Below are 22,471 nucleotides of genomic sequence, written 5' to 3' on the forward strand. Positions count from 1 at the left end.
GTCTCAGTGAGAAAGTTTTTGAGACCACTTGAGTTAAGAGCTAAACTAGTCATTATTTTTTGGAACAATATTATTGCTTTAAGAATTACCAATGAACAAAGATGGTTATCTGTTTGCTTTGCTGTCCGGGTGATTTGCCAGACATTTTCTCAGAATAAATGAAGGAAGCTTATTAAGTCAAGAGAAACTGGCAGTGTTTAGTGGCAATTATGAAATTCAAGATTATAACTGAAAATTAGAATTTTTTAAAAAACTTGTGTTTTCTACAATGGGCTTCAGAGTTTTTCAATTTCTAAGGAATGTCTTTTTAAAAAATCATTATCAATTCCTTAAAATCTCTAATTATGTGGGAATAGTTGTCTGCAGAGGGGCATGCAGAAATTTTGAGTTGTGTTAGAAAGTTTTATATCTTCACTATTGTTGTGGTTACACTATTGTGTGTGTGTGTGTATGTGTAAAGAGCTACAGATTAAAGAGTGAATTTTGCTCTATGTAAATTATGCTTCAATAAACCTGACTCAAAAGTCCAATTAGAGTATTTAAATATATATACTCCCCTGTTGCTCAGACTCTCCTCACCAGCACCCCAAATTTGGATTCAGTTTCCTCCAATCTCCAAAACTTCCTCCTTCTCCTTTATCAACCTGACTACTGAAGCGTTTCTCAGGCAGCATAATTTACTCTGTTACAGAAGGCAACTTGAGTTTATGGCAGTCTTTACCAATGATGCCTCACACATTCACCATTCATAAATATTCAGCAAATATTGAACAACTGTTGAAAGTCATGTGATGTGATATAAGACAAAATGCAAATAGCACCCCACGAAGCTGTGGCTTTCATATGAACCCATGAAGGTGGGTAACAAAGTAATGACCTTGCACAGTGATACCCTTGAAGGTAAACCTGTAACAAGGTGCTACAGTAATCTAGAAAAGAAGATGAGATGAGGAATCCATTTCTGGTGTGGCAAGAAGGTGAGGCCTGAAGTATATCTTAGAGAACACATGCTTCAGGTCACTAAGACACATCATGGTCCCCATGTCTGAGTTAAACACACTCTCGTGTGACTGGGCAAACTGGAAAGACAAGTTGCCTTTTTTCCCCCCCTAATCTGAAGACTATTTCACAGACAACTTCCATTACAAACCATGTCATTTGTCTTCTCTATATCACTGCTAGTTTTTGATAAGCTATGCTATTTTTCATTAATATAAAAACTTAAGAGACCAGAACATCTTCTCAAGTAAATATATTTTGCTCATCAATACCGACAAACTTGTATCCACTTATTTCAACTTCTTTTTCCTTGTTTTGACCATTTGGAGATTCCTCATCATGTCACATGTTTCCATCAGAATGAACTGGTTTTGCTTGGAAAATGAGGGCTATCAAATAACATTTTGAACAATTTTGCTATTGCTTCATTTTCTCAAACTCACTCATATTATACTTTTTAGTTTTCTTTAGAGAAATATCTCATTTTATTTCTTCACCTACCATTTATGGATCTTGTGCTGTGTACCAGACCAGGGTAAAGATCAAGTAAAATACTTCCTGTCTTCAAAGAATTCACAATTTAGTTGGGCAAATATGTTTTCAAATCTTAATAAAATGATGTTTAAATTGTAGTATTTTTTTTAATGTTCTGTGTGCACACAGGCTGAAGTTGTCCAAGCAACTTTAAGGACACCAGGGAGGCCACAGAAAACTAAATTTATGTTAAAAAGTGTATAGGTGATTTAAAATAAACAAGGTAGATCTGTATTGTAGGCAGAAGCTGCATAAAAGCCTGAAAAGAGGAGAGAGAGACAGAGTGCTACGTGCCAGAGTATGACAGATTTGTATCCCATTTTAAGGAACTTGATCTTTATCTTTAAGCTTATAAACCTAAATTTTAAACATAAGAATAGCACAAACTACTTCATATTTTAAAACACGTTTCTAGCATCACTGTAATAAATGCTTCCGGTATAGTAACACTTTACTTGAAAGGTAAAAAAAAAAAAAAAACATAATTTAATTTTGTGCTTTACTTCAGTCAGCAATAGTGAGAATTTAAAAATGAGTTATTAGAGAGAAATCAGAGGTGGAATAGTCTAAAACATGTGCTTTTCTATTTTGAGAGTTGGGAGGGGGCATTGACTGTGAATATCAAACTTGGTAATTTTATTTATGGAATAAATAGCCAAAACAGGGGACACAGAGAGAGATTATTTTATTAAAAAATAGATTTAATTTTTAGAACAGTTTTAGGTTCATAGGAAAATAGAAGGAAAGTTACAGAAATGCCCCATATATTACTTCTCACCTCCACAAAGTCTCCCAAAAAATGATTCTTCTGTTGACAATTGATGAACCTACATTGACAACATTATATTCATACAAAATCCAGTTTGCCATAGGGTTCACTCTTGGTGGTGTACAGTATGGGATCGGACAGATTTATCATGACATGTATCCACCATAAAGTATCACACACATTATCACACACACTGCTCTAAAAATCCTTTTTGCTATACCATTTTGCATTCCTACCACAGGTAAATGAGGGTTCCTGTTGCTCATGCCAGGGCTGATCTCCTTCAGAATGGACTGGTTGGATCTCCTTGCAGTCCAAGGGACTCTCAAGAGTCTTCTCCAACACCACAGTTCAAAAGCATCAATTCTTTGGCGCTCAGCCTTCTTCACAGTCCAGCTCTAACATCCATACATGACCTCAGGAAAAACCATAGCCTTGATTAGACGGACCTTAGTCAGCAAAGTAATGTCTTTGCTTTTGAATATACTACCTAGGTTGGTCATAACTTTTCTTCCAAGGAGTAAGCGTCTTTTAATTTCATGGCTGCAGTCACCATCTACAGCGATTTTGGAGTAAAGTCTGACACTGTTTCCACTGTTTCCCCATCTATTTCCCATGAAGTGATGGGACCAGATGCCATGATCTTCGTTTTCTGAATGTTGAGCTTTAAGCCAACTTTTTCACTCTCCTCTTTCACTTTCATCAAGAGGCTTTTTAGCTCCTCTTCACTTTCTGCCATAAGGGTGGTGTCATCTGGATATCTGAGGTTATTGATTTCTCCCGGCAATCTTGATTCCAGCTTGTGTTTCTTCCAGCCCAGCGTTTCTCATGATGTACTCTGCATTGAAGTTAAATAAGCAGGGTGACAATATACAGCCTTGATGTACTCCTTTTCCTATTTGGAAGCAGTCTGTTGTTCCATGTCCAGTTCTAACTGTTGCTTCCTGACCTGCATACAGATCTCTCAAGAAGCAGGTTCGGTGGTCTCTTATTTCCATCTCTTTCAGAATTTTCCCCAGTTTATTGTGATCCACACAGTCAAAGGCTTTGGCATAGTCAATAGCAGAAGTAGATGGTTTTCGGAAACTCTCTTGCTTTTTCCACGATCCAGTGGATGTTGACAATTTGATCTCTGGTTCCTCTGCCTTTTCTAAAAACCAACTAGAATATCAGGGAGTTCACCATTTTTTAAAGTGTAACTAGGGAAATAAAATTGCTATATAAAGCTTTATGGGTTTTGTTAATGTAAGTGAAGATTAAAAATTAAAAACTTTAGCGTCATTTTGAAAGGCAGTATTAATAAATAGAAATCTGTGTCCTTTTTGAGAGGCTCTATCAGTAGCCAAAATATCTTTTGATATATTTACCGTGGAACTAGGCACTTATATCTAGGATATCAACATAATTATCTGACAATAAGGCTTTATAAGTTTTAAAATATATTCTGGAATTGAACAGTATTAAAAAAAAAAAAAACTACTTTTGTAGGTTCTCTCCTAATTGTTGGATTTTGGAGTTCTTTGTAAATTGTGGATATGGTTCTTTATAAGATGTATCTTTTCACAGATATTTGTAAGGCCTCCCCAGACAGCCATTTTGCTTTTTTGAATTTCTTTTCCATGGGGATGGTCTTGATCCCTGTCTCCTGTACAATGTCATGAACCTCAGTCCGTAGTTCATCAGGCACTCTATCTATCAGATCTAGGCCCTTAAATCTAGTTCTCACTTCCACTGTATAAGCATAAGGGATTTGATTTAGGTCATACCTGAATGGTCTAGTGGTTTTCCCTACTTTCTTCAATTTAAGTCTAAACTTGTCACTAAGGAGCTCATGATCTCAGCCATAGTCAGCTCCTGGTCTTGTTTTTGTTGACTGTAAAGTGCCTCTCCATCTTTGGCTGCAAAGAATATAATCAATCTGATTTCGGTGTTGATCATCTGGTGATGTCCATGTGTAGAGTCTTCTCTTGTGTTGTTGGAAGAGGGTGTTTGCTATGATCAGTGCATTCTCTTGGCAAAACTCTATTAGTCTTTGCCCTGCTTCATTTCACATTCCAAGGCCAAATTTGCCTGTTACTCCAGGTGTTTCTTGACTTCCTACTTTTGCATTCCAGTCCCCTATAATGAAAAGGACATCTTTTTTGGGTGTTAGTTCTAAAAGGTCTTGCAGGTCTTCATAGAACCATTCAACTTCAGCTTCTTCAGCATGACTGGTTGGAGCACAGACTTGGATTACTGTGATATTGAATGGTTTGCCTTGCAAATGAACAGAGATCATTCTGTCATTTTTGAGATTGCATCCAAGTACTGCATTTTGGACTCTTTTGTTGACCATGATGGGTACTCCATTTCTTCTGAGGGATTCCTGCCCACAGTAGTAGATATAATGGTCATCTCACTTAAATTCACGCATTCCAGTCCATTTTAGTTCACTGATTCCTAGAATGTCGATGTTCACTCTTGCCATCTCCTGTTTGATCCCTTCCAATTTGCCTTGATTCATGGACCTGACATTCCAGGTTCCTATGCTCTTTATAGCATTGGACCTTGCTTCTATCACTAGTCACATCCACAGCTGGGTGTTGTTTTTGCTTTCGCTCCATCCCTTCATTCTTTCTAGAGTTATTTCTCCACTGATCTCCAGTAGCATATTGGGCACCTACTGACCTGGGAAGTTCCCCTTTCAGTATCCTATCATTTTGCCTTCTCATGCTGTTCATGGGGTTCTCAAGGCAAGAATACTGAAGTGGTTTGCCATTCCCTTCTCCAGTGGACCACATTCTGTCAGACCTCTCCACCATGACCCTCCCAACTTGGATTGCCCCACAGGGCATGGCTTAGTTTCATTGAGTTAGACAAGGCTGTAGTCCTAGTGTGATTAGATTGACTAGTTTTCTGTGATTATGGTTCAGTGTGTCTGCCCTCTGATGCCCTCTTTCAAACCTAAAGTCTTACTTGGGTTTCTCTTACCTTGGACATGGCGTATCACTTCACGGCTGCTCCAGCAAAGTGCAGCCACTGCTCCTTACCTTGGACGAGGCGTATCTCTTCATTGCTGCCTCGCCTGACCTTGAACATGGGGTAGGTCCTCTCAGCTGTTCCTGCACCGTCGCTGCCTGGCACTGTCCGCCACCGCCCCTGACCTCGGAAGTGGGGTAGCTCCTCTCAGCCATGCTTGTGCGCCCTCGCAGATGCCCAAGAAGGAGAAAAGGAAAGAAATTAAGCATCTGAATGCAGAGTCCCAAAGAACAGCAAGAAGAGATAAGAAAGCCTTCCTCAGTGATCAATGCAAAGAAATAGAGGAAAATAACAGGACAGGAAAGACTGGAGATCTCTTCAAGAAAGTTAGAGATACCAAGGGAAAATTTCCTGCAAAGACGGGCTCAATAAAGGACAGAAATGGTATGGACCTAACAGAAGCAGAAGATATTAAGAAGAGATGGCAAGAATACACAGAAGAACTGTACAGAAAAGATCTCCATGACCCAGATAATCTCGATGGTGTGATCACTCACCTAGAGCCAGACATCCTGGAATGTGAAGTCAAGTGGGCCTTAAGAAGCATCACTACACAAAAAGCTAGTGGAAGTGATCAAATTCCATTTGAGGTATTTCTAATCCTGAAAGATGATGCTGTGAAAGTGCTGCACACAATACGCCAGCAAATTTGGAAAACTCAGCAGTTGCCACAGGACTGGAAAAGGTCAGTTTTCATTCCAATCCCAAAGAAAGGCAATGGCAAATAATGCTCAAACTACCGCACAATCACACTCATTTCACACACTAGTAAAGTTATTGTCAAAATTCTCCAAGCCAGCCTTCAACAATAAGTGAACTTCCCAATGATCAAGCTGGTTTTTGAAAAGGCAGAGGAGCCAGAGATCCAATTGCCAATATCTGCTGGATCACCAAAAAAGCAAGAGAGATCCAGAAACACATCTATTTCTGCTTTATAGACTATGCCAAAGCCTTTGACTGTATGGATCACAATAAACCGTGGAAAATTCTGAAAGAGATGGGAATACCAGACCACCTGACCTGCCTCTTGAGAAACCTATATGCAGGTCAGAGGCCAACAGTTAGAACTAGACATGGAACAGCAGACTGGTTCTAAATAGGAAAAGGAGTACGTCAAGGCTGTTGACGGTCACCCTCCTTATTTAACTTATATGCAGAGTACATCATGAGAAACACTGACCTGGAAGAAGCACAAGCTGGAATCAAGATAGCCGGGAGAAATATCAATAACCTCAGATATGCAGATAACACCAACCTTATGGCAGAAAGTGAAGAGGAACTAAAAAGCCTCTTGATGAAAGTGAAAGAGGAGAGTGAAAAAGTTGACTTAAAACTAAATATTCAGAAAACGAAGATCATGACATCTGGTCCCATCACTTCATAGGAAATAGATGGGGAAACAGTGGAAACAGTGTCAGACTTTATTTTTTTGGGCTCCAAAATCACTGCAGGTGATGACTGCAGCCATGAAATTAAAAGACACTTACTCCTTGGGAGGAAAGTTATGACCAACCCAGATAGCATTTTGAGAAGCAGAGACATTACTTTGCCAACAAAGGCGTCTAGTCAAAGCTTTATTTTTTCCAGTGGTCATGTATGGATGTGAGAGTTGGACGTTGAAGAAAGCTGAGTGCTGAATAATTGATGCTTTTGAACTGTGGTCTTGGAGAAGACTCTTAAGAGTCCCTTGGTCTGCAAGGAGATCCAACCAGTCCATCGTAAAGGAGGTCAGCCTTGGGATTTCTTTGGAAGGAATGATGCTATAGCTGAAACTCCAGTATTTTGGCCACCTCATGTGAAGAGTTGACTCACTGGAAAAGACTCTGATGCTGGGAGGGATTGGGGGCAGGAGAAGGGGATGACAGAGAATGAAATGGCTGGATGGCATCACCAACTCAATGGACATGAGTTTGAGTGAACTCCGGGAGTTGGTGATGGACAGGGAGGCCTGGTGTGCTGCAATTCATGGGGTCCCAAAGAGTCTGACATGACTGAGCAACCGACCTGAACTGAACTGAACATATATCTTTGCAAATATTTCCTCCTATCTGTATCTCATCTGTTCATTCTCTTGATAATGTCTTTCTCAGATAAGAAAATATTATTTTAATGAATTCCAGCTTATCAATTCTTTCTTTCATGCATCTTGCTGTTGGTGTTTATTAAAAATGTGATAGCTAAAATCTAGGACTTCCCTCATGGCTCAGAAGATAAAGAATCTGTATGAAATGTATGAGACCCAGGTTTTATGTCTGACTTGGGAAGCTCCCCTGGAGAAGATAATGGCTGCCCACTGCAGTAGTCTTGCCTGGAGAATGCCATGGACAGTGGAGCCTGGTGGGCTACAGTTCATGAGGTTACAAAGATGGACACAATTGAGCTATTGACACTTTCACGTTCACTTTTCAAACCCAAGGCCATTTAGTTTTTCTCCTATGTTATCTTTTAAGTATTTTTTGTTTGTTTGATTTCTTTTGTTTGTCTGTTTTACAATTAGTCTTGTGATTCATGTTGAGTTCATATTTCTAATGGATATAAGACCTTTGTAATTTTTCCTTATTCAATGCTGTTTGTATTTTTATTATTGTACTTGTTAAAGAGCTGTTCAATTTTTGTTAGGTGTTTAAACAGTGTCCTGAGTTTGGAATTCAAGCCAGAGGCTGGTGTTATACGTAAGTTTTTATGAATTATGAGCCTGTAGCTAAAGGCCTGGTGTAGGTTGCAATACAAAAAGAAAAGTTATAGAGCTGAAGAGAGGAGAGGACTTGGTTGAAAGAATAATGGTGTTGGTATAGGAAGAGGGGTAAGACAAATGTAAAGGACAGGTAATAGAAATAATGATGAGTAGGCGCGAGTACTTAAAAAGGTTAAGTAGACAGAGACTCAAGAATGTGAAGTGTTTCTGGAATTCAGAGAAGGAAAATGTAACAAAAGTGTTTAAGACGGCTTTACATCAGAAACTAGACTTTTAGCAACAAGGTTTCAGTGGTTTGGTTATATAAAACTTTTGCAATGGTTGAAGAGTGAATAAATTAAACCTAAAAGCTTACAATTTTCTTGGTCTCTCCATGAGTTTAAACTGAAAAAAAAAACAAAACAAAAAACATACTTCTTGACAAGTAGACCTCCAAGTTGATGTATTACATTTCAATGTGTCATAAGTCTTCAAAGGCATTAATTTGTTAAAGGCAGAACATCTAGAATTACTTATTTTTAGAAATCCCCAAATAAGTCATTCAGTGGATATTTCAAGAAGTCTTAAAAATTTCTTTTCCAGGAACAATCTGTAGTAGCTCAGAGTTAAGTATTTTAAGAAACAGGCAGAGACATGAATTAGCTTTGGTCAAAACAGCAACTGGTATTTCAGTAGCAACAGAAGGTCACTGCCCCTTTTCCTTTTCCAAGAAGTTTGAAAGTAATGCAATAATTAACTGATTGTCCTAAGAATCCAGTAACTATCACTAAATGTATAGATAACTGGGATAAAATAACCATTAGTGAATTAAAATCTGCTATACTTTCACTTTTCTGAAATGATTCATGGTCCTTGGCCATTATCATCAGCTCTCAAAGAATTTTTTGCAGAGACTGCTGTTTTCTCTTACCTTTCAGTAATTTTGCAGATGATTTACTAGAGAATTCTCACTGATTTTGTTATTCTGGTATAATTTCTTTCTTCAAAAATACAAATTATTAGAGTTGGTAGTTGACTCCATAACATCTTCACTAACATTGAAACCTATTGATTCAGTGGGTAAAGAATCTGCCTGCAATTCAGGATACACGGATTCAATTCCTGTGCCAGGAAGATCCCCTGGAGGAGGAAATGGCAACCCTCTCTACAATTCTTGCCTGGGCAATCCCATGGACAGAGGAAACTGGTGGGCTCCAGTTCATAGTGTGGCAAAGAATCAGATGTGACCAAAGTGACTGAGCATCCATGCACAACATCATATAAGATGGAATTAGATTCCCCTTATTCACAGATGAGAGTAATAGCATAGCCTGCTGGATCCTGAAAACAAATGACTGTATTTTGTAGTCTCATGTACATGTATAGTTAAAATTGGACATAAAACAACAGACTGGTTCCAAATCAGGAAAGAAGTGTGTCAAGGCTATATATTATCTCTCTGCTTATTTAACTTATATGCAGAGTACATTATGGGAAATGCCAAGCTGAATGAAGCACAAGCTGGAATCAAGATTGCCAGGAGAAATATCAATAACCTCAGATATGCAGATAACATCACTCTATGGAAGAAAGCAAAGAACTAAAGAGCCTCTTGATGCAAGAGAAAGAGGAGAGTGAAAAAGTTGGTTTAAAACTCAACATTCAGAAAACTAAGATCATGGCATCTGTTCCCATCACTTCATCACAAATAGATGGGGAAACAGTGGAAACAGTGACAGACCATTTTTGGGCTCCAAAATCACTGCGGATGGAGACTGCAGCCATGAAATTAAAAGACGCTTGCTACATGGAAGAAAAGTTATGACCAACCTACACAGTTTATTTAAAAGCAGAGACATTACTTTCCAACAAAGATCCATCTAGTCAAAGCTATGGTTTTTCTGGCAGTCACATATGGATGTGAGAGTTGGACTATAAAGAAAGCTGAGCACTATGGCCACCTGATGCAAGGAAATGACTCATTTGAAAACCCTAATGCTGGGAAAGATTGAAGGCAGAAGGAGAAGGGGACAACAGAGGATGAGATGTTTGGATGGCATCACTGACTCAAAGGACATGAGTTTGAGTAAGCTCTGGGAGTTGGTGATGGGCAGGGAGGCCTGGCGTGCTGCAGTCCATGAGGTCACAGAGTCAGACACAAGTGAGCGACTGTACTGAACTGAACTGTACAGCTAATGACAAAATGATATCAAATTATTTGGTAGCTTGTAGAATGTTATATGACTGGATAAGTGATTTTCAGACATTTTAGCTTATTGAAGAAGTAGTAAGAATATTTGTTTTCCTGTTTTGTTGATCAAATAATTTGGCCAATGAGATACAAGTTAATAGATTCTGTATTGCTATCACCTGAGTTCACATTACTGATACTGAATAATCTATTTTCTGAATCTACTCAGTTTCCACCATTAAAAAACAAACAAACAAACAAACAAAAAAAAACCCTTGCTGTACACAATCAGGATAGGAAACTATGAGGGTGTGAAAATGTCCATAAATTGCAGCCCCAAACTCACTTAGCCATACAGAAGAAATACACGCTAATGTAGCTAATTTAAATGGTCACCAGGGATGCTGGCTTTGAAGTTTCAGATAATTTGATGACTTCACATCTTTAGCTGCATATTTATGGACCATAAGTTAATTATTTTGTAATCCTTATTTTATTACAGCTACAAATGTGCAATGGCTGACCTTTCTCCAAACCACAGTTGAAACTGCTCTAAGCTGCCTCATTAACAATAATGCTTAGTAATGAAGTATCAAAGAGTTGTAAAAAGTCTCATCATTTCAAAAATTGTCTCTGTAATGATGGCTCATTTGTTCATGTAAACATTTTAGTAGGGTCCAAAATCCCAGATAAGTTAAGTCAGGATCTTTCTATCTTCACTTTTTAGTGAATATTGAATTTAACTGTAGTTAGAGGCTTTCCTGATGGCTAGATGGTAAAGAATCTGCCTGCCAAAGCAAAAGATGCAGGTTCAATCCCTGGATCAGGAAGATCCTCTGGAGAAGGAAATGGCAACCCACTCCAGTAATCTTGCCTAGGAAATCCCATGGACAGAGGAGCCTGGCAGTCTACCATCCATGGGGTTGCAAAAGAATCCACAACTTAGCAATTAAGCAACAACTAATGAAGAGGCTAGTTTACCTTAGCACATTTAAAATTTGATTCTATAAATATTTGAATATCTGTAATGTTCCAAAATCATAAGCTATAATCATAAGAAAGATAATATGTTTCGTTTTCTTTATGAATTTAAAGGACCTAGTGGAAATGTGAAGTGGTAACTCAGGTCCTAGTTAGTCTATTAAAATGTCTGTGGAGTCATCACTAGATATTAAATTTGAATTGCAGTTTAGAATGGTGTCACTTACATGTCACTTGCTGCTGCTGCTGCTGCTGCTAAGTCGCTTCAGTCGTGTCCGACTCTGTGTGACCCCATAGACGGCAGCCCACCAGGCTCCCCAGTCCCTGGGATCCTTCAGGCAAGAATACTGGAGTGGGTTGCCATTTCTTCTCCAATGCATGAAAAGTGAAAAGTGAAAGTGAAGTCGCTTAGTCATGTCCGACTTCTAGCGAACCCATGGACTGCAGCCTACCAGGCTCCTCTGTCCATGGGATTTCCCAGGCAAGAGTACTGGAGTGGCACTTACTGTATGCAAATATAATAATGTGAACATCCATTTTCAGAATATTGAGATGACAATTTACATGAAATTCTTTAGAATGTTTCTTGATAATATCTATTATCTTTTTTTATTTTCTTTCAATAGAGTTTGGTTAGGAAAACACCATACTGACATTTGGAGACTTAAATTGTGTGAGAAGTCTATAGAACTTCTTAGTCAATTCATCATTGTTGCAGAAAAATATATTTAAATCCTTTATGAGGACAAAGAATGGCTGAAACTCTTGTTATAGAGTAATTTTCGAAAAGCCAGATTCCACTCATTTCTATGAGATTATTTACTTTCATTAAAAGCTCAAGGTGATTGTTTGTGCTCAATGATCAGGATCAGTTCAGTTCAGTTCAGTTCAGTCACTCAGTTGTGTTTGACTCTTTGTGACCCTATGAATCCCAGCTCAGCAGGCCTCCCTGTCCATCACCAACTCCTGAAGTCCACCCAAACCCATGCCCATCGAGTAAGTGATGCAATCCAGCCATCGCATCCTCTGTTGTCCCCTTCTCCTCCTGCCCCCAGTACTTCCCAGCATCAGGGTCTTTTCCAATGAGTCAACACTTCGCATGAGGGGGCCAAAGTATTGGAGTTTCAGCTTCAACATCAGTCCTTCCAAAGAACACCCAGACTGATCTCCTTTAGGATGGACTGGTTGGATCGCCTTACAGTCCAAGGGACTCTCAATAGTCTTCTCCAACATCACAGTTCAAAAGCATAAATTCTTCAGCGCTCAACTTTCTTTACCGACTAACTCTTGCATCCATACATGACTACTGGAAAAACCATAGCCTTAACTAGATGGACCTTTGTTGGCAAAGTAATGTCTCTGCTTTTAAATATGCTTTCTAGGTTGGTCATAACTTTCCTTCCAAGGAATAAGCTTCTTTTAATTTCATGGCTGCAATCACCATCTGCAGTGATTTTGGAGCCCCAAAATAAAATTGATATAATCTCTCTTTTCAAAGATTACATATTTTGTTCAAATAATATAGATTATTTTTTCAGGTATCTTGTAATAATCTATAATGTAAAATAATCTCAAAAGGATATATATATATATATATATATACACACACATATAAAAGATTAAAACATTTATTAATCTGTAGTTAATTTGTACATATATATACATTCAGTTATATATATATTTCAATTATATTATTAATGCAAGATATTGAGTATAGTTCCCTGTGTTATACAGTAGGTCCTTGTTGTATATTTATTTTGTATATACTATTGTGTATCTGTTAATTCCAAGCTCTTAATTTATCTCTCCCTCCACACCTCTCCCATTTGATAGCCATAAGTTTACTCTCTATGTCTGTGAGTCTCCTGTTTTGTAAAAAAGTTCATTCATAACATTATTTTAGATTCCATATATAAACAATATTATACACATTTGTCTTTTTCTGTATGACATACTTCACTTCTTGTGATAATCTCTAGATCCATCCATGTTGCTGAAAATGGCATTATTTCATTCTTTTTATGGCTGAGTAATATTCTATTGTGTATGAAAGTAAAAGTCACTCAGTCATGTCCAACTCTTTGCAACACTGTGGACAGTACAAGTCCATGGAATTCTCCAGGCCATAATACTGAAGTGGGCAGCCATTCCCTTCTCCAAGGGATCTTCCCAACCCAGGGATCGAATCCAGGTCTCCCACAGTGCAGGTGGATTCTTTACCAGTTGAGCCACCAGGGAAGCCCCTGTTACATGTATATGTGTATGTATATATATATATACATACATATATATATATATATATATATATATATATATATACACACACATACATATATATATATATATCTCACATATTCTTTATCCATTGATCTGTCAGTGGACACTGAGATTGTTTACATGTCCTGGCTATTGCATATAGTGTGGCTATGAACATTGTTGTGCACATATCTTTTGGAAAGAGTTTTCATCTTTTCCAAATACATGCTCAGCAAAGAGATTGGTGGATCATATGGCAGTTCTGTTGTTAATTTTTTAAGGAACCTTAGTACAGCTTTCTATTGCAACTGCACAAATTTGTTATACTTTCCAACCTGCAGAGCAGGAGCGTTCCCTTTTCTCCAACCATCTTCAGAATTTATTGTTTGTAGATTTTTTTGATGATGGTCATAACAGGCAGGTTTGGCCTTGGAGTACAAAATGAAACAGAGCAAAGGGTAACAAAGCTTTGCCAAAGAATGCATTTGTCATAGCAAACATCTTCTTCCAACATTGTGAACGACAACTCTACACATGGATCTCACTAAATGGTCAGTACCAAAATCAGAATGATTATGTTCTTTGTAGCCAAAGATGGAGAAGCTCTATACAGTCAGCAAAAATAAGACTGGAAGCTGACTGTGGCTCACATCATGAACTCCTTATTGCAAAATTCAGACTTAAATTGGAGAAACTAGGAAAAACCACTAGATCATTCAGGTATAACCTAAATCAAATCCCTTATGATTATACAGTGGAAGTGACAAATAGATTCAAGTGACTAGATCTGATAGACAGAGTGCCTGAAGAAGTATGAATGCAGGTTTATAACATTGTACAGTACATGGTAACTAAAACCATCCCCAAGAAAAATAAATGCAAAAAGTCAAAATGGTTGTCTGAGGAGACCGTACAAATAGCTGAAAAAATAAGAAAAGTGACAGGCAAAGGAGAAAAGGAAAGATATGCCCATCTGAATGCAGAGTTCTAGAGAACATCAAGGAGAGACAAGAAAGATTTTTTAAATAAACAAAGCAAAGAAATGGAGGAAAACAATAGAATGGGAAAGACTAGATCTCTTCAAGAAAATTAGAGATACCAAGGGAAATTTTCATGAAAAGATGGGCTCAATAAAGGACAGAAATGGTATGAACATAACAGAAGCTGAAGATATTAAGAAGAGGTGGCAAGAAATCACAGAAGAACAGTACAGAAAAGATCTTCATGACCCAGATAATCATGATGGTTTGATCACTCACCTAGAGCCAGACATCCTGAAATGCAAAGTAAAGTGGGCCTTAGGAAGCATTAATATGAACAAAGCTAGTGGAGGTGATGGAATGCCACTTGAGCTATTTCAAATCCTAAAGGATAGTGCTGTTAAAATGTTGCACTCATTATGCCAGCAAATTTGCAAAGCTCAGCAGTGGTCACAGAACTAAAAAAGGTCAGCTTTCATTCTGCCCAAAGAAGGGCAATGCTAAAGAATGTTAAAACTACTACACAATTGCATTCATTTCACACGCTAGTAAAGTAATGCTCAAAACCCTTTAAGCTAAGGTTTAGCAGTACATGAACTAACTTCCAGATGTTCAAGATGTATTTAGAAAAGGCAGAATCCAGAGATCAAATTGCCAACATCCACTGGATCATGGAAAAACCAAGACAATTCCAGAAAATTATCTACTTCATTGACTATGCTAAAGTCTTTGACTGTGTGGATCACAACAAGCTGTGGAAAATTCTAAAAGTAATGGGAATACCAGACTATCTTACCTGCCTCCTGTGAAACTTATAACCAGGTCAAGAACAACAATTAGAACCAGATATGGAAAAATGGACTGGCTCAAAACTTTGAAAGGAGTATGTTAAGGCTGTATATTATCACTCTGCTTATTTAACGTACACACAGAGCCCATGCGAAATGCTGGGCTGCATGTAGTACCTGCTGGTATCAAGACTGAGGGGATAAATATCAATAACCTCAGATATCCAGAAGACTCCACATTAATGGCGGAAATTAAACAGGAACAAAAGAGCCACCTGATGAAGGTGAAAGTGGAGAGTGAAAAAAGCTGGCTTAAAACTTAACATTCAGAAAACAAAGATCATGGCATCTGGTCCCATTACTTCAAAGCAAATAGATGGGGGCAAAATGGAAATCATGGCAAATTTTATTTTCTTGGGCTTCAAATCACTGAGGATGGTGATTGCAGCCATGAAATTAAAAGACAATTGCTGCTTGGAATAAAAGCTATGACAAACCTAGATAGCATATTAAAAAGCAGAGATATCCCTTTGCTGACAAAGGTCTGCATAATCAAATCTATGGTTTGTGCAGAGTTGGGCCATAAAGAAGGCTTTCCCCATAGAATTGATGCTTTCAAACTGTGGTGCTGGAGAAGACTCTTGAGAGTCACTTGGACAGCAAGGAGATCAAGCCAGTCAATTCTAACGGAAACAACTGTGAATATTCATTGGAAGGACTAATGCTGAAGCTGAAGCTCCAGTACTTTGGCCACCTGATGTGAAGAGCCAGCTTATTAGAAAAGATCCACATGCTGGGAAAGATTGAAGGTATGAGAAGGATGTGACAGAGGATAAGATAGTCAGATGGCATCATTGACTCATTAGACGTGAGTTTGAGCAAGCTCCAGAAGACAGTGAAAGACAGGGAAGCCTGTCATGCTGCAGTCCATGGGGTTGCAAAGTGTCAGACCAGACTTAGTGACTGAACAAGAGCTGTCTCCTAAGAAATATTCAGTTTGACAGACAATACCTTGTTGAAGATGAGCTTTAATTAAGATAAATGATAAATGAGGCTGCTTAGTTTTTTATGTTTTTTTTTTTTTCATTATGAGTTCTCAATCTTCAGAAGAGTGCTAAAAAAGTAATGAAAAAATTCCTTCTTATGCAAACACAAATTAGAATGGGTATCTTCCCAACCTGTACTATAACCATCCCCCTCTTAGAAGACACCGATGCTGCAAATTCATTGTAGTTAGTGATCTGTCTACAAAATGGACCCTGCTAACTACCAAACATCATAAAGAAGCAGTCAGCAGAACTTGTTCCAGAAAAAGAAACGTTTTTTAAACAAGATGAAACCTAATATGTGCTGATATATTTTTCATTTATTTGACAACACCATTATGTTGTTTTTTGTTAATCAATTCAGATTCCCCAAAGAAATTACACAGTACGTTAGACTTTGACATTCACCGCTGTCACTTGATTGGGAGCTGCTTACTTTTCTTAGCATCTGTGTTAGTTTTCTGTTGCTATGTAACAAATCATTCCAGACTTAGAGTCTTTTTGTTGTTGGTTGGTTGGTTGGTTTTAAATTGATTTATTTAATTGGAAAATAATTACTTTCCAATATTATAGTGACTTTAGCCATATATCAACATGAATCAGCCATGGGTGCACATGTGGACCCCCGTCCAGAACACGCCCCCCTCTTCCCTCCTCACCCCATCCCTCTGGGTTGGTCCAGAACACCAGCTTTGAGTGCCCTACTTCGTACATCAAACTTAGACTGGTCACCTACTATACATATGGTAATATACATATTTCAATGTTATTCTGTCATATCACCCCACCCTCACCTTCTCTCACAGAGTCCAAAAGTCTGTTCCTTACATCTGTGTCTCTTTTGCTGCCTTGTATATAGGTTCATCATTACCATCTTTTAAAATTCCATGTATATGTGTTAATATGCTGCATTGTTATTTCTCTTTCTGACTTACTTCACTCTGTATAATAGACTCCAGTTTTATCCATCTCATTAGAACTGACTCAAATGCATTCTTTTTATAGCTGAGTAATATTCCATTGTATATATGTACCACAACCTCCTTATCCATTCATCTGCTAATGGAAAGCAATCTAGGTTTCTAGCCATTGTAAACAGTGTTGCAATGAACATTGGGGTACATGTATCTCTTTCAATTCTGGTTTCCTTGGTGTGTATATCCAGTAGTGGGATTTCTGGGTCATATGGCAGTTCTCTTTCCAGTTTTTTAAGGACACTGTTCTCCATGGTGGCTGTACCAGTTTGCATTCCCACCAACAGGGTCTTAACACAGCAAAAAATTGTTATCTCTGATTTTCAATGGGTCAGAATTTCATTGTGGGCTCACTAGAACCAGGGTCAGTGTCTGTCCATGCTAAAGCCTACATGCCAGTTGGCTTATCAGTTATCTAATGTGTCAAGGGGTCTTCTTCCCAATTCATTAAGGTTATTGACAGAAGTTTCTGCAAATAAAGTGCTAACCTGTTCATGTTCTTGCTGGCTCTCAGTCAAGGGTTGCTCTCAATTCCTAGAGGGTCATTTCCATAGCCATTTTATCTATGAAAGAAAGAAGGTGTACAAGCTATGGTTTCAACCTACAAAATGCAAAGAAGATATGTAAAATTTTGAATCCTCGTTTTAGAAAACTTCACCTTTAACAGCATATGCTTTATGATAGAATCTAATATTTCAAGGCTAGATAATTTGGGCATTGTGCAGTGTGTCTGATTAAATTATGGGTAGTATCTTTTCCTGAGTGTTTTTATTTATTTATTTTCAAAAAATGTTATATATTTTTTGACTGTGGGGCATGTGGGATTTTAGTTCCTTGACCAGGGATTGAACTTGCACCCACTGCAGTGGAAGCACTAAGTATTGTTTTTAATAAGACCTTACTATTTTTTAAATCTATGTATTTGTTTCAATTGGAGGATAATTGCTTTATAATATTGTGATGGCTTGGGCCATACATCAGCATGAATCAGCCACAGATATACATGTGATCCCTTCCACTTGAATCCCTTCCCGACTCCACCCATCCAGGATGTCACAGAGCACCAGTTTTGGGTGATGACTCATACATCAAACTCCCACTGGCTATCTATTTTACATGTAATAATGTGCATGCTTCAGGGCTATTCTCTCAAATCATCCCACCCTTTCCTTCTCCCAATGAGTCCAAAAGTCCGTTCTTTACATCTGTGTCTCCTTTGCTGCCTTTCAGGTAGGATCGTCAGTACCATCTTTCTAGATTCCATATATATGCATCTTCCATGTATTTGTCTTTCCACTGGACCACCAATCATATGCCCATTGATGTGATTTTCATCATTGTCTTAAATAAAAGACAGAGAACTTATAAGGAACAAGATCTTGGAATTTTGACACTTTGAAGGAACACAAGTTCTAATATTCAGGAATGATCCTAGAGATGGCAAGACTTCAGATGGGAAAGACACACAGAGTGGCCAAATCAAAAGAATAAGGTCTGTGGCTTGCATGAACCAAGGGTTTCAGAAAACTCCTGCAACTGAAAACACTGTTACAGTCATCTTCACTGACTGATCAATGAGGTTAACTGCTGATTCAGTCATCCAATGTGATGGATGGAATTATCCAGGTGGGTCTGATGGCAGTCTACACAACCAGCAGAGAGAGAATCTCAGGAATGACTGAGTTCAACGTGAACAGGTATCAACCAAACTTCAGTTGATCTAAATGAACAGTTTGTCTGTCTGTGCTCAGTCACTCAGTCACGTCTGACTCTTTTGTGACCCCATGGACTATATAGCCTGCGAGTCTAATCTGTCCATGAGATTCTCTAGGTAAGAATACTGGAGTGGGTTGCCATTTCCTCCTACAGGGGATCTTCATGACCCATGAATCAAACAGGTCTCTTAAGTCTCCTGCATTGCAGGTGGATTCTTTATTGCTGAGTCATTGGGAAAACCCAAAACAAACAATAAAGATGCAGTTATTTATGCACATGAGTGTGGACTTAAATTCACATCTACCGTATTCAGTGTCTTCTGGGACCCAATTTTAAAAGATACTCTTTGAAATACTCACTTTTCACATCTCACATGTCTTCCATTTTTCTTTATATTGGAAAATCCCTTTCTGATATCTATTTAGTCATATAAACTCGAGTGTGAATCCAGGTAAATGTTAAGTTTGAGTTGGCTAGAAAGAAATCAGTTGACTTCCTTTCCACAAAGAGCATAGGATAAAAGCCATAATTAAAGCCTATTTAATAAATTGGGGAAGGCATTTTATTACTGTAAAAAATAACCAGCTTTTATAATTCCAGATGCTTAATAGGGGGGCTTACCAGGTGGCACTAATGGTAGACAATTACCATGCCATGCAGGAGACGCAAGAAATGAAGGTTTGATCCCTGGGCCTGAAAGATCTCCTGAAGTAGGAAATGGCAACCTTCTCCAGTGTTCTTTTCTGGAAAATTCCATGGGCAGAGGAGACTGACAAGCTATAGCCCATCAAGTCACAAAGTGTTGGACACAACTGAGCAACTGAGTGCACACACACACACACTGCTTAATAGGGTCTTCATTTATTTTTTAATTTAAACTTTTCATTGAGATATAATTGACATCCAATACTATATTAGTTTCAGGTATAACAGTTAAGTATTTCAGGAACTTCCCTGATGGTCCAGTGATTAAAATTTCACCTTCCAGTGCAGATTGATCACTGGTTGGGGAATTAAGATCCCACATGCCTCATGGCCAAACAAACTAAACATAAAACAAAAGTTATATTCTAATAAATCTAGTAAAGACTTTAAAAATGGTCCACGTCAAAAATTGTTTTTTTTTTTTTAATTCATAATTTTATATTTGTGTGTACTCTGTTGCTACAAAAGTATCCCACTCTTTGTGACCCTTTGGACTATAGCCTGCCAGACTCATCTGTCCTTGGGATTCTCCAGGCATGAATATTGGAGTAGGTTCCATGTCCTCCTCCAGAGGATCCTCCTGACTCAGAGATCAAACCCATATCTCCTGCATTGTCAGATGGATTCTTTACAACTAGCACCACCTGGGAAGCAGTTTATATTTGTATATATTGTGAAATGATCATCACAATAAGTCTCCTGAAAGTTCATCTCCTCACATAGTTACAGAATTTTTATTGTAATAAGAATTCTTAACACGTATTCTTAGCAACTTGCAAATATGCAATACAGTGTTATTAACTATAGTCATCATGCTGTGCATTCTATCTAGATGAATTACTTTAAAACTGGAAGTGTGTAATTTTTGATCCCATCCATACATTTGGCCCACTCATTGCCTCCTACCTCTGGAAACAATGGACTTTGTATTTATGTTTTTCTTTCAAAGATTTGACATATAAATGATATCATATAGTATTTATTTTTCTCTAACTCCTTTTAGTTAGCATAGTGCCTTCAAAATCTATCCATGATGTAACAAATGACAATAATTTCTTCTTTTATATGGCTAAATAATATTCCACTCTGTGTGTGTGTGTGTGTGTGTGTGTGTGTGTGTGTGTGTGCATGTACTCTTTTTTTAATCCACTTACCAGTTGATGGAGACAATTTGTTTCCATATCATGGCTATTGAGTATAACACTACAGTGAACATGGGAGTGCATGCATATTTTCAAATTATTGTCTTAGTTTTCTTTGTATAAATATCCAGAAGTAGGATTACTGGATCATATGGAAGTTGTATTTTTAATTTTTGAGGAACTCTGTGCTGTTTTCCATTGTGGCTGTAACACTTTCATTCTCACCAACAGTGCACAAAGGATTCTTTTTCTCCACATCCTCCCCAACATTTGTTGCTTCTTGTCTTTTTGATAATAATCATTATGATTGGCTTTTGATTTCATTTCATTCTGGTTTTGATTTGTATTCTTCTGATGAAGAATGATGTTGAACATCATTTCATGTACCTGTTGGCCATCTATTGATCTTTGTGTGTGTGTGTGTGGGGGGGGGGTAAATGTCTATTCAGAGCCTCTGCCCATTTATTAGTTAGATTCTTTTTCCTACAGAGTTTTCTGAGTTCTTTATCAATTTTGAATAGTACCCTCTTATCAAACATTTGATTTATGATATTTTCTCCCCAGTGGCTCAGTGATAAAGAGTCTGCCTGCAATGAAGGAGAAAGAGAAATACAGGTTCAGTCTTTGGGTCAGGAAGATCCCGTGGAGGAGGAAATGGCAACCCATTCCAGAAATCTTTCCCAGAAAATCCCAAGGACAGAGGAGCCTGGCAGGCTACAGCCTGTAGGGACAGATTACAGCCCATAAGTTTGCAAAAGAGTTGGACATGTCTGAGAGACTAAACAACAAGCAACAACCACTTTCATTCAATAGGTTGCCTTTTTATTCTATTGATGGGTTTCCTTTGCCATGCTAAAGCTTTTTAGTGTGATGTTGTTCCATCTGCCTAATTTTGCTTATTTACCTTTGCTTTTGGTATCAAACCCAAAACTTCCTTGCCAGGACTGATATTAAGGAGCATGCTGTCTATGTTTTCTTCTAATTATTTTATAGTTTCAGGTCTTACAAAATAGTCTTTATTCCATATTGAGTTACTTTTTTGGGTGGTATAAGATGGTGACATGGTTTCCTTCTTTTGTATGTAGCTTTCCAGTTTTCCAAACACCAGTTTTTGAAGAGACTGTCCTTTCCACTCTGTAAATCCTGGCCTCTTTTGTTACAGGTTAATTGACGGTATGTGTGTGGGTTTATTTCTGGGCTGTTAATTCTGTTTATTTTGTTTCATCAAACCATGTGATTTCTTTTATGCCAGCACCATATTGTTTTTGTTACTATAGTTTTGCAGTGTAGTTTGAAATCAGGTAGTGATGCCTGCAGCTTTACTCTTCTTTCTTAAGATTGTTTGGCTATTTGCGGTCTTTTGAGTTTCTGTGCAAAAGGATCACAACAAAGACTCACAACTACCCTTAACAGCAAATCGACTACTCTTTCCTCTCTCTCTTTCCAGGAAACCAAACTATAAACAATTCCTCTTTATTCTACCATGAAAACATTTTTTTCACATATGTCTACTTCAATGGTTATTTATAGCTTCCACTCAAATCTAGGTCACTAGCTTTTTGCCTGTGTGTGTGGCAGAGGGTGGGCGAGGGGGTCTAATGAACTGCCTGCTGGATTTTCTTTCTTGTGCTGTTGCTGCTGCTGCTAAGTTTCTTCAGTCATGTCCAAATCTTTGTGAGCCTATGGACTGTAGCCCAC

Source organism: Capricornis sumatraensis, chromosome 6, assembly GCF_032405125.1.
Source record: "Capricornis sumatraensis isolate serow.1 chromosome 6, serow.2, whole genome shotgun sequence".
In the NCBI taxonomy this organism is placed as follows: Eukaryota; Metazoa; Chordata; class Mammalia; order Artiodactyla; family Bovidae; genus Capricornis; species Capricornis sumatraensis.